We start from the raw sequence: 13,873 nt of genomic DNA on the forward strand, positions 1-13,873 counted from the left end.
ATGATTATTTCTAGTATCTTAAGAAAATCTGGCTGATGTGGTGGGTGTGAGCTGTTTCTACCCTAGTCCAAAGGGCTCACTTCCTCCAGTGAAACCAGGAGTGGTTTGAAGAGGAGAGGACCAGTCTGGCTCTAGCTGGAGAGGGTGTAGGCCAGGTGGGGCTCTTTAGTTTTCTGGCTTTGGTGAAACTTGGTTAATTCACTTAGCCTAAGCAACTGGGCTGTAGGGGACCTGGGTTCAACAATCAGAATGATTAGGTTGAAATCCCAATTCCTTAACTCACTGACTGTGTGACCTTCGGCAAGTCATTTGAACTTTTTCCCATCTATAAAATGACATGGATGGTAGAAGCTACCTCACAGCTTTGCTGTGAATTTTAAGTGAAATATTTCATTTAGCCCAGTGGCACATAATAAGCACTTAATATATCTTAGATGTTATGGTAATTGTTATAATTGTCATTTATTTGAGTGTCCTCTATGAACCAGTCATTCTGCCAGGGGCAGGGAGTACCCCTAGCAGGTCAAATTCTACATTTTGTGCATCCACAGAGTTTAATGCCCTGGAAATTTGTGTTTCTACAGGTGAGCATGCTAGCCTGGGGAAGTGGGAGAGAGTCAGAGAAATCCCCAGAAACTGGTAGCTTAGTAACCACAAGAGCGTGGACCCTGGATGTGGCAGAGCCCATGCACAGAGGGAGAGAGAGTCAAGGCCATTGGGAACAGGACAGGGATTTAGAACCCCCCTCCTCCCCCACCTCCCCTCCCTAATAGGAAACAATTTCCTTTGAAGTGGGTAAGCTGGACTACCAGAGAGAGAGGTATCGCTGGCTTCTGCTGAGTGAATCCCGCCGTCAGTTTCTGCAGATTTAGGCCTATTACGCAGTAAGCTCTGTCTAATTTCTGGCCGACTGGGCCCCAGAACCTCGAGGTGCCTCCCTGACCTCCTTCCCATACATGGGCCACAGTCAGTTGTTTGGTGAGTTGTGTTTTTTGTTAAGTCTCTTTTCTGTCTGCAAGAACTTGCCACCTGTTTATAAGAGGATTTTGTTTTATACAAAGGGCTAACGAAGTTTAACTCTGGAGGATAACCCTGCAGTTTCTTCCTGGCAAAGATTTTTTGACCCTGTTTCTTTAATATGGCCATGTCTGCTCCAGCTTTCCTTCTAAGGCTGTGTATGGAGACCTAAACAAGACAATTATGCAGACTGTTTAAAAGAAAGTGCTATGTAAGGGACTATTTTTTTAGTGGAGAGCATATAAAGCAATTTGGATGCCTCTCCTTTACAAAACGGACCGCAAGACCAGAATTCAATTAGCTTTGAAAGGATTTTAGGTTTGCAAAGTTATACCAGATTAGTTAGTAGCTCTCCTTGAAGTCTCACATGCTAGACACCCATTCCTATATTCTAACTGTATATAGCCAGAGCAGAGTGCCATGGTGGTAATTTTGGGGGGCAAGATCATATTTATGACAACTTTTGGGTTAGTTTTTATTTTTCCCTCAAAGAGGAGGGAAAATGCATGTTGGAGAAGGGCATGAATTCTTAGAAACAAAAATGAATAGTTCATCTAGCATAACACATCAAGACCAGGTCAGATGTGGGTTTCTTTCCACGGGATAAATTGCATACATTTACCCAACAGAGTTACACAACAGAATTCTGTCTTGTGTACCTGAAGAATTCAGGTTTTTATTGATTTCATACAATTTCAGTTTTTTTCCCTGGGTTCTGTCCTGGGGAAGTGCTAATAATGGGTAGAACAGGAGGCTGATAAATGTAAACAGTCAGTGGTTAAAAGGCCTTCATATTGTTCTTTTGTTTCAGTGTTTTCTGACTACAAATCTCATGAAGTTGATAAACCATCTCAACAGCGCAGAGTATGTCCTGGTAAATGGGAGGCAATTACTTTGCTGAGTTGCTCTGTCCTCTTCTCCATTTTGGCTGAGAAATGGTTCTAGCTGTGCAGTTGAAGTTTACTGTGACCTGCTTCAGCAGCACAGGTGTGAACTCCTGCCTCACTGGTGATGCCGACTCTGAAGAACCAGAGGTTGAAGGGTCTGGGTGACCCCGATGTCCCCTGTCCGGGCAATGCGATGAATGTTCAGAGAGCTTGTGAGGAGGTTATCTGAAAGGTGTGGTGGTCTTCAGAACCAGAATGTAACAGTGGCAGAGGGTGCGGGACAGTTGGGGACAGGAGGGACTCTTTCAGAGGGCAGAGGCAAGGAGTTGTTCGTTATGAGAAAGACATAGAGTTTGTTATCACAGAGTAATTACCCAAGAAATGTTTTCTAATTGTCTATCATGTGCAATAGACACCTGTTTTTGAGAAATTCAGTCTCACAAACATGCACTGATGGAGACAAAAACCCACAGGATCATTGCATGATCAGATGATGGCTAAACAGGACTATTTCATGCCCTTCCCTCACCATTCATCGCATCTGGCCAGAATGTTTTAAAAATGCAGTCAGGATCACATCATTTCTATGCTTCCTCTGTTTTTCCCTAATTCCTAAGAAAGGGTGATACGAACTGGATCTTGGCTGCCTGGGCCTCCCTCACCTCTGGGATGACCTTATCATCCCTGGTCTCGGTACTCTCCCCAGGAGAGGGGTCCCTCTCAGTCCCCACTTGTGTGCCTACTCCTGTCCTATCTCATAGTGTCAGAACATTCTGTTCCCTCTGCCTGGACTCCCGACCACAGCCTATTCATCCTTCCGGATTTCTCCTTAAATGTCACTTTTTCCTCACTACCAGGTACTTGATAGGATCGTGTACTTTTCCACTGGTAGCGCTTCTCACATTTGAACTCACTTGTTTTGTGAGGTTATCAGTAAGACCTCAGTCTCTGCTGTTATTTGGTCATCTCCAGGAAGACCACAGCAGCAGCCCTGCTCGTCTTGTTCCCTGCTGTACCCCTAGCATCGTGCTCCAGATCATGACATAGCATGTGCTCTGTGAATGAGTGATGGACGAATGGATAGCTGGTTGTAGATGGAGAGATTTCACTGTCTTTTCAAAGCACTTTGTCTCTTCTCATATGGGAGCACTTGGTATGTTGTATTATACTAAACTTCTTGCCTACTCTCACATGCCTAAGGCTGCCAGAGGGCAGGAGTTGGATCATCATTGTCTTTTCATCTCCAGAATCTGGCTAACATAGAAACCAGTGAAGGTTTATGGATGAAGAATGTATTGTTCATGAGTTGGGAGTAGGTGACGCTTATCTGGGTTTTAAAGCATGCCTGGGGTTGAGGTGAAGGAATAGTGAATTTAAGCATCCAAAATAATGGTAAGATTTGGGATGCAAAATAAGATAAGGTTTTTTTTTTTTTTTAAAAAAACAGCTGAAAACCTGAATTAGAAAAATACCACATAGTCACCAGACACCTCTTGACAGGATGTGCTCACTTTGCAGATTGGAGGGCTGGGTGGTGAGGTCGCTGGGAATTTCCTGACCTGAACTTGATACCTTGAATAATGTCTGTCTTTCAGCCTGCTGTCCACCTCAGGTGATTTATCTGTTCTACAAATATTTATCAAGCACCTGTTCTCTGCATTCCCAACAGGGGAACTCTCACCCCCCAAAGGCACAAAAATTGGCTTGTTTCATTCCTTTTGTGTGTAAAGCACAGATATACATATAGTACATGAACAGATATGTGACATATCTATGGTATTAAAATTTCATAGTGGAGATGATTAGGAAAAATCCCTAAAAAGGCTCTTTTGAGAGATGATCATGAAAAAAAAGGTAGAGAACTGACCTGCTCCTTGTCAGGCATTATTCTGGTCAAGGCGCCTATCCTCCTGGAACTTCCATTCTTGTGGGGCAGGCAATAAAGAAATAGGTAGCTGTACCTTTCAAATAGTAAGAAATTCTGTGAAGAAAAAAAGAGCAGGCATAGAGCTAGAGTCATTGGGGGTGAGTGTGTGTGTGTGTATGGATTTTTTTTTAGGTGAGGGTAGGTGTTCTGGTGACTCAGACAAGGTGACACTTGAGAAGACTCTGGAAGAAGGGGCAAGAACGTCCCAGGAAAAGGCAGCAGCATGAAGGAACTGGAAACAGCAAGGAGGCCAGGTGGGGAGAAGTGGGTGAGTGAGGGAAGGATGGTGGGAGATGAGGCTGGAGATGGGATGGGACCAGATCACACAGGCCTTATACACAGTGCTAGGGGGTCTGGGTGTTGCTTTGAGAGAATTTGGAAGCTTTATGCAGGGCAGTGGCTGACCTGATTTGCCTTTTGAGTGGCTCTTCCCAGCCACTGTTTGGAGGATGGACAGAAGGGGCAGGAGTGGAATCAGGGACCCAGTGAGGAGATTGTTGCCTGGTCCTCACTGGGAGGTGATGGCGGTGTGTGTGAGAGAGAGAGGTAAGATTCCTGTATGCTCTGAAGGTAGAGCTCACAGACTTTGCAGAGAGGTGGAAGGGAGGGTGAGAAAGAAAGAGGAGTCAGGTAAGCCGAGGTCTAGCCCAGGCACTGGGTTCCATGTATGGAGACAAGGTCGATTGTGAGGGGAGCCTTCCTGGGAACTGTTCCTAGAGTGAGGTATTCTTTCTACCAGCTCAAGGTCCTTCTTCTTGATGCCAGTATTAGCATATAGATTTCTTTTGTTTTTTTGGCTGCTCAACACAGCATGCAGGATCTTAGTTCCCTGACTAGGAATTGAACCTGTGCACCCTGCAGTGGAAGCGTGGAGTCCTAACAACAGAACTGTCAGGGAATTCCTATTTTTAAAAAAAATTTTAATTTTAATTTTTATACATTTTTATAGGCTGTTTTCCATTTGCAGTTATTACAAAATATTAGCCTTATTACCCATGTTGTGCAATATATCCGTGAGCCTATTTTAGCATATATTATATGTTGCCTTCTACAGTTACTTATTTTTTATCTATATACATCACCACCTTACCTAATCTTTACATTGCTTTAGGGAAGGAACCTTTTCCAAAAGGCAGCCAGTGGGGCAGAGTTGTTAAAATTGTTGTTTTGTGTGTGTGTGTACTAGGGTGAGGGTTTTAACAGTTTAGCCTTTATCCTCTTTCCCTTTCCCTTTCTCTTCCTCCTCAAGTTTTTTTTTTTTTTTTTGTAAAGTGGAGAAGGCAGCAGTATCTACTTCCTACCGATTTGCATGTGAAGTGCCTTGTGTGGGTCTGGCAAGCACTTGGTTGGTGCTTGGTGGTTTTCATGTTGTGTGCCTCCCCACCTCCCATTAGATTCCTGTGTTGCTAGCTCTTATATCTCAGAATCATCTAAGTTGGAGCTTTTTGCAGGAAGGGTATCCCCCTTTCCCCTCCCATGTTCTTGGTTTTCCTTCATAAAAAAGGGAGGAAGTGAGATTTACTGCAGCAGTGAATCAGTGGAGCTTCTCAAATCTGGGTATTTGCATTGTACATGACATTGAATTCTAAGTGTGACAGGTTGAGTTGAGGATGGTAGAGAAGTCTTTCCACACCACCCCGGGGGAAGTGAGAGCCAAGTGGATTGTTTACAGTAAGCAGAATTGATGCTGCAGTGTGAGCAATACATGGTGTTTATATAGTAATCACCAAATTGTGTGGATCCAACCAGAATGAAAAATGCCTGGAGCCTTGGCTTAGGGCCATGGATGAACAGAGCATGAAGCCTGGCATGGAACAGGAGTGGAAAGCATGGGTGTAGCACAGTGATAGATATAAACAGATGTACATTTAAGTAGAGATCAAAATATGTGGCTGCCTCTTTCCCCCTTTGCACTCGTGGCAGACTTGGTACATCTGTCACATCACTCATTCCTGATTCTGATATAAAGCCCATATTACTTGAGTATTTACTGCAAGTCAAGCACTGTGTTCTACGCACATCATCTTGCTTACTCCCACAACAACTCAGTGAGGTGGGTCTATTATCCTCCTAGTCAGATGAGGAAACAGTCCCAGAGTGGTCAGTAATGTGCCCAGGGTCTCCAAGCTGGCCTGATGGCAGAGCTGGGGTTAGAACCTGGTCACCAAACACCAGAGCATGCTATCCATTATTGTGCTTTACAGCCCCTAGCTATGCCCAGATGCTACCTCAGAATCCTTCTACCCCATAAAAATTCATCCCCATCTGCTTCGTTAAGGTCGTGGGGTAGAGGTTCCTGCTACATGTGCTCATTCGTTCATTCAGCTGCTCATTCACTAAACAGTGCTTCTGTGCATCTGCCATGTGCCTGCCACAGTATTCAGTACTGAGGATTCCACAGTGAATGAGACCCAGTCCTTGCTCGGGGACTGTACTTAGTAGAAGCATCACTTCTTGTCTGGGACGCTCAGTGAGTAGGAAGACTCAGAATTTGAGTGATTCTGGATAGATACTTCCCTGTGTTGAACCAGAAGATACCCCAGTTGATGATGGGAATCAGCAACACTCTGAAAAATGTATTATAATGCCCCAGCATGCACCTGGACCAGAAATTGGGCCATCTGCCACCTTTTTCTGAATTGACTGATTTAGCTATTTGATCTTGGGCCTCAGGAGTTATAACTCATGTTCAAGCAGTGCTTTCTTATGCATTTGTTCACTTTGTTCCTTCTAGTACCTCATTGGAAGGAGGAGTTCTCTGATGTGCAGAGAGATTATGTGACCTGCTTAGTTCTCACAAGCTGGGACTAGAACCCAGGTCTAACTTCTAGCTCCTTGTTTTTGTTATCTCATTGTGCAGCATCTTAATGTCTCAAGGCTTTCAGTTTCCCCATCTGTGAAACAGGGAAATTAAACCACATGGTCCCTAAAAGTTCCTCCCTTCCTCCTTTTCTTTTCTTTCTCCCAAATCACTGAAGTGCCTACATGAACTATACATTATGCTTTAAGCTGAAAATGATGTTATGGAAAACAGACGCACACTTTAGAAAGAGCCCATAGAGTGGAGAAAATATTCACAAATCATACACATGGGACTTGTATCCAGAACATATGAAGAACTCTTACAACTCAGTAATAAAAAAGAAAAACAGCCAAATTAGGAACTTGGTAAAGGATCTGAAAAGACTTTTCTCCAAAGAAGGCATGCAGATGGCCAGTAAACACATGAAAAGAGGCTCCACATCATTAGTCATCAGGCAAATGCAAATCAAAACCACAATGAGATATCACTTCACACCCAGTAGCATGGCTATAATCAAAAGAAAGATAATGACAAGTCTTGGTGTAGGATGGGAAGAAATTTAAGCCCTCACACACTGTTGGTAGTGTTGTAAAATGGTGTAACAGTCCTGGGAAACAGTCTGGAATAGAGTTACCACATGACCCAGCAATTCTACTCCTAGGGGTATACCCAAGAGAAATGAAAATATAGGTCTACACATATGCTTTTACATAGGTGTTCACAGAAGTATTATTTATAACAGGCAAAAAGTAGAAACAATCCATTTGGATTGTTTGAAGAAAATGTTTTAAAATTGATTATGTTGATAGTTACATAACTCAATGAATATACTAAAAACCAAGTTGTACACTTTAAATAGGAGGGTAGTTTGATATGTGAATTGCATCTCAATAAAACTATTACATATACTTTAAAAACCCCTAGCATGAGCCCTGCCACTGTGGTAAACATAATCTTGTGGGGAGATAAATATTGCTTAAATAACTACAAAAAGTTTTGTAGTTACTCAGTTTTGGTAAATACTATGAAGGGAAAGAGCCAAATCTTATGACAGAGACTAACAGGAGTTATTGGGGGTTAAGGAAAAGGTATTTGGGAAACTGTAACATTCAAGTGTTCCAACAGAGATCCTCAATAGTAGTGGCTTAAGCCAGGTAGAAGGGGCTTCCCAGGTGGTGCTAGTGGCAAAGAACTTGCCTGCCAGTGCAAGAGAGGAAAGAGACACGAGTTCAATCCCTGGGTTGGGAAGAGCCCATGGGGAAGGAAATGGCAACCCACTCTCGAATTCGTGCCTGGAAAATCCCATGGGCAGAGGGGCCTAGTGGGCTACAGTCCATGGGGTTGCAAAGAGTCAGACATGACTGAAGCGACTTAGCAAGCAAGGTAGATGTTGAATTCTCACTCATACAGTAGCACAGGTTTAAGCAGTCTGGGCCTTACATGGAAGCCCACAATTTCAGGGATCTCCTGGTGTGTTGCTCTGTCTTTCCCCGGAGAGGGACGCTGTCCTCATCTGCATGGTCCATGGCGATTCTCCAACCTGTCTATAGTCCAGCACTAAGAGAGGGAGGGGGCACTGGAAAGCTCTTCATTTCTGCTCATATCCAAGGCTCAATCACATGAGGCTGGGGAAAAGGAAGTCATATGCCAGATGTCATGTGCCCTTAGGGTCTCTGTTATAACCTTGGAGATCCTATTACTCAGAAGGAGGGGAGCAGAGATGTAGGGTAAACAGTTAGCAGTTTCTGCCATAGGTGGTCTCTCTGAGGCAGTGACATTGAAGGTGAGAACCTGAGGATGAATTGGTGGAGAGAGGGAAGAGTTTTCCAGGCAGGGGAAGAGTGTGTGGGAGGACCAGAAGGCAGGAAAGCCCAGCTACCGTGTTTAGTGATATATGTATCTGAGAGGTGGGCTTCCTTGGTACTCAGATAGTAAAGAATCTGTCTGCAATACAGGAAACCTGGGTTCAGTCCCTGGGTTGGGAAGATCCCCTGGAGAAGTGAATGGCTACCCACTCCAGTATTCTTGCCTGGAGAATTTCATGGATAGAGGAGCCTGGCAGGCTACAGCCCATGGGGTCACAGAGTCAGACACAACTGAATGACTAATACTATCTGTGAAGCACATCCTCCAGGTGGTTAGGACTCACAAGTGCCAGAATTAGACCTGATCCAAGGAAGTGGCTGCTTTGGGTTCACCTGACTTTTCTCTCTTGTATCTTTCAGGGTTGGGATGGACCCGGACCATGATGGAGGGGTCTTTGTGCCGGACTCTGGAAAGCCCATGTGTATCCTCAGCTTTGAGAACTGAATTCCATGGGTTGTGTCAGTGTCAGACCTGTGAAGTTTAGTTCTTTAGCTGGGATAGCTCTATCATCCTGGTTTCGAGGGACGTTGGAAAGAACAGATCAAGGTCCGCCGGAGAACTTGGAAGACTGGAGACACAAGGGCCAAGTCTCAGGCTCTGAAGGGATAGTGAGGGTGGTTTCACGGGAGGAGCTCTCATTTAATTGTGAGAAGACTTGGATTCTAGCTGAGCAGTGTTCCAACTAGCTAAATGGATGCCTTAGGCAAGTCATTCTTGCTGCTGCTGCTTTTACTAGTTTATATTTATTGATTACTTATGACGTTCCAGGTACTGTGCTAAGTGCTTTCCATGCTGTTATGGGAGACTCTTGGAGAAAATGGCTTTAATAAAGCTTGAAATGCATGATTTTTTCCCCTCTGCATGGCATCAGATGGAATTAGCAGAATGTGACAAGTATTATTTAGCATGGACTGCTGAGCTAATTGATCCCTTTTTAGAATGAGACACATGGATACATCCCTCTGGTGGTCCCCCTCTCCCTTTATTTGAATCTCTATTTCCTTGCCTTCTATAAATACATTAGGGCTACACTGTGTCTTTGTATTACATACTAGGCAAAAGGAGGATGTGATTAGACCTGACTATGGTGCCCAGTTTCTTCCAGGGAAAAGGAACATGAGGGTTTTGAAGGCTCCCTCCCTTTGCCAGGATGGCCAGCTTTATGCTATGGGTGAAGCCGTGTGTCATCCTCCTATGTCCTGGGCCAGCTAGATCTGCTCTGAAGGTCATATTTGCTGCGATGATGGTGATTTCCCCCTTTAGGCAGAGGGCTGCTTTCTGTGTGAGTAACATCTGGGCTTTGTCAGGCTTTAGATTTGATGGGGAACCGGGCATTCCCATCCTTTGGTAACTCATCTTTAAGGGTCTTGGTGTCCTAAAATGTCCATCTCTTAATGTTCGCAGAACGCAGGTTGGTCTGGCCCAGTGAAGGAAGGCAGGCCCAAAGTGGGAGACCCTTTTCAGCAAGCCTGATGCTTACTGAGCGCCTGCTACGTGCTGGCACGGGGCTTGGTGCATTTTGTGCATGATCTCGGTGAATCTCACACCAAGGGTTATCTGGAAACTGAGGACAAATTAACCAAAAGATGCCAAATAAAAAGGTGTAGTGATGTTCTGTGATGCGAAGGAGGGCTTGGGTCTTCTTAATTTCCCCCGGCACGGGTAGTGGGACACGGGGGTGTGCTCTCTGAGCTATACCGATGGTATCAAGGCCCCACCCCTCCTTCTCCCACCCCCACCCCCGCCCTACCAGTCTGCCCACTTCCGCCTTTTGCTTACTAGACCTTTAGCCAGTGACTCATTTTAGAACCAGAACACTGGTGAAACTCAAGTGAGATCAGAGATCAGTGTCTTTAGTCCTAGATGCTAGAGAAAATCCAGAATTTACTCCAGAAACTCCAGATGCTCTGAGTTCCTGACCATCTGTGTTGTGAACAGGGACTTAGACCATGGATTCTGATTTACTGCAAAAGGCTAATCCTTAATGCAGGTGAACTCTTCCTAAGGCAGACCTGGTAAATGAAATATGGAATTCACACACACACACACATACACACTCTAAACAATGCTGAAGTAGATTTATGAGGAGTAGGCAAAAATTTACTATATGAAGAATGTTTCTTTTCATAAGAGGACTTTTTTAAAAGTCAGAGGCGATTCCATTAAGTAATACATTTCCCAAGGATTTTTGAGATTGTGTTTGCTGTATCAAAACTTATTTTCTGTAAGTGGAAAAAGCGGGTTACAAAATAGCATGGATTATAGGATTCAGTTTATGTAAAATTATAAATGCATAAAGGAATATGCGCATTGAAAATATACATCAATTTATCAACAAGGATTACCTCTGGAGTGGTGGGAATTAAGATGTGTTTTCCTCTCTTTTTATTTTCCTCTAGTGTTTGATTTTTACACTGAACATGTTTAATTAAAACAATAAAGTTACTGAAGAAGATTTCACACACAATTGTGATCAATCTAGACAAATGCTTGTGCTATGCATTTAGTAGAAGTTATATGGAGGGAGGTTCCTGATGTGTTCAGTGAAGGAGGTGAGTGTAGAAAAATGTATAGTGTGATTTTTTTTTTTCAAGAAGGAAGTGTACATGTGTGTGGATGTATGTGTCTGTATGGAGTCCAGTGGGTCATGGATGGTGAGGTAGCAGGCGATTTTTCTCTCTTCTTTACTTATACTTTCCTGCCCAAATAAGAAGAAAAAGAACACTCAATGTATAGATGTTACTTTCTAAGAATCCATCCATTGTGTAAACCAGTAGTTTTCAAGTGAATTTCCTGGACAAGTAACATAAATATCACCTGAGAACTTGTTCAAAGTGTAAATTCAGGGTCCACCCTTAACACTTTTAAGCAGTGTTTTTTGTTTTAAGCAGTGTTTTTCTGTTTTTTCAGACTCTTTATTTCCCCTCTACCCTTCCTTGCATTTTTTTCTCTCCTTCTCATCCTCTCCCTTCCTGCTGTGATCAATGGGATCTCAGAGGCAGATTCATCATCCTTCTGGCTCTGTGCTTGGGAGAGGACATGTCAGATGCTCTTGGAGAGGTGCTTTGGGAGTAATAATATTAATACTAATGGAAGTATTGATTTGCCATCCTCAGACAAAAGGGAAAGGCCATGATTTATCAGCTTGCATTGATGGGACACAGTGGGTAGCTGGACACACACTCAGTAGTTACTGTCTATCCATATGACGAGGCTACTGAGACTTGGTGATTTAGGGACACAGTAGTTTCTTGAGTCCTCCCAGCTGTCAAACCTCTGTTAGTTAAGGTGAAGATTCCTATATTAGGGTTCCGCAGAGAAACAGAACCAATAGGATTATATATACATTGAGATTTATTATAGGGAATTGGCTCACGTGATTATGGAGTCCCACTTGGTGGGGTTAATCAGCAAGCTGGAGAGACAGGAGAGGTAATGGTGAAGTTTCAGTCTGAGTTTCAAGACCTGAGAATCAGAGGGACCAGGTGTTGTTCCAGTCCAAAGGCCAACAGGCTTAAGGCTCAGAAAGAGCTGATGTTTCAGTTTGAGTTCAAAGGCAGGGACAAAATAGCCCCAGCTCAGCAATCAGACAGGAGGTATTCCATCTTGCTCCCGGGAGTTCAGCCTTTTTGTCTATGTAGGCCATCAACTGATTGGATAAGACCCACCCACACCAGGGAGGGCAATCTGCTTTACTCAGTCCACCAGTTCCGTTTTTTTTTTTTTTTTAATTTTAATGGCAAGCCATTCCAGTATTTTTGCCTGGGAGATCCCATGAACAGAGGAGCCAAGTGGGCTAAAGTCCATGGAGTCACGAAGAGCTGGACATGACTGAGCAACTGAGCACATAGTTACCTTACAATGTGATATTAGCTTTTGCATGCTGCTGCCGCTAAGTCACTGCATGGGTGCATGCTAAGTCGCTTTAGTTGTGTCTGACTCTTGGTAACCCCATGGACTATAGCGCACCAGGCTCCTCTGTCCATGGGATTCTCCAGGCAAGAATGCTGGAGTGGATTTCCATGCTCTCCCCCAAGGGGTCTTTCCCACTCAGGGATTGAACCCACGTCTCTATGTCTCCTGCATTGGCAGGTGGGTTCTTTACTACTAGCATCACCTGGGAAGCCCTGGTGTTCTACCATACAGCAAAGTGTATCAGTTACACATACACATATATCTACTCTTTTTATTTCCTTCCCATTTAGGTACCACAGAGCCCTGAGTGGAGATCCCTATGCTAATCAGTAGGTTCTCATTAGTTATCTAGTTTATACACAATATCAATAGTGTGGGGTTTCCCCTGTGGCTTAGCAGTAAAGAATCCACCTGCAATGCAGGAGACTCTGGTTCAGTCCCTGGTGAGGAAGATCCCCTGGAGGAGGTCATGGCAATGCACTCCAGTATTCTTGCCGGGAGAATCATACGGACAGAGGAGCCTGGTGGGCTGCAGTCCATGGAGTCACAAAGAGTTGGTCGGCAACTGAAGCAACTAAGTGCCACACTATCAGGTGTATATATGTCAATCCTAATCTCCTAATTCAGTCCATCACCCCCTTCACCAATTCCAATGTTAATCTCATCTAAAATCACCCTCACAGATACACCCAGAACAATGTTTGACCAAGTATCTGGGCACCTTGTAAGCCAGTCAGATTGACACATAACATTAACTTCCACAGTTCCTTTTTCGTATTTCTTCACATCTAGATTATCTTGCCCTCTTTTCTAATAATGTTTCAGAGCTTGGATGTAAAGTGCTCTGGGGTGTGGGAGTGGGAAACCAAGCACCTTGCCCTGTTCCTCTTTGTTCTTCTTTGGCATTAAGGTGCTTTGAGGAACTGCTTTTGAAGGAAGTCCTACCCCTACCTCCTGGGGCAGCCCTTCCAAGTAGAAGAGCTATTTCAGTTATTCCTAGGAGATGGCTACAGTATAATTACAACTTTCCTATATTACATGTTTGCAATGCTCCAGGTGTCATAGATGAAGAAATATGTCTAGATGAGAAAACTGAAGCTCAGGGAGGTTATATACCTTGTTGAAATATCACACACTAGTAAGTGTCACTTACTGTTAATCAGGGCTGCCTAATCTGAGCCTATGTTCTTTTCATTAAAGTTGGTACTGGGCTTTACAGCGTATAATGGAGAAGGCAATGGCAACCCACTCCAGTACTCTTGCCTGGAAAATCCCATGGACAGAGGAGCCTGGTAGGCTGCAGTCCATGGGGTCGCTAAGAGTCAGACGTGACTGAGTGGCTTCTCTTCACTTCACAGTTTATAAAGTACTTTAACACACATTATTTTATTTGCTGGCCATAGCTTTCTCCAGTGAAGTAGATATATCCATAATTTTAGAGATGGGGAATGCAGTTTT

The 13,873-nt window shown here is 43.9% G+C and overlaps 1 long non-coding RNA gene across 1 annotated transcript in view; it reads left to right on the plus strand.

Moving 5' to 3' along the window:
• Nucleotides 1-13,873, plus strand: part of LOC110143670 (uncharacterized) — a 244,884-nt gene that overhangs the window by 46,204 nt on the left and 184,807 nt on the right. The window lies entirely within an intron of this gene.

Source organism: Odocoileus virginianus, chromosome 3 (genome assembly GCF_023699985.2).
Source record: "Odocoileus virginianus isolate 20LAN1187 ecotype Illinois chromosome 3, Ovbor_1.2, whole genome shotgun sequence".
NCBI lineage: Eukaryota > Metazoa > Chordata > Mammalia > Artiodactyla > Cervidae > Odocoileus > Odocoileus virginianus.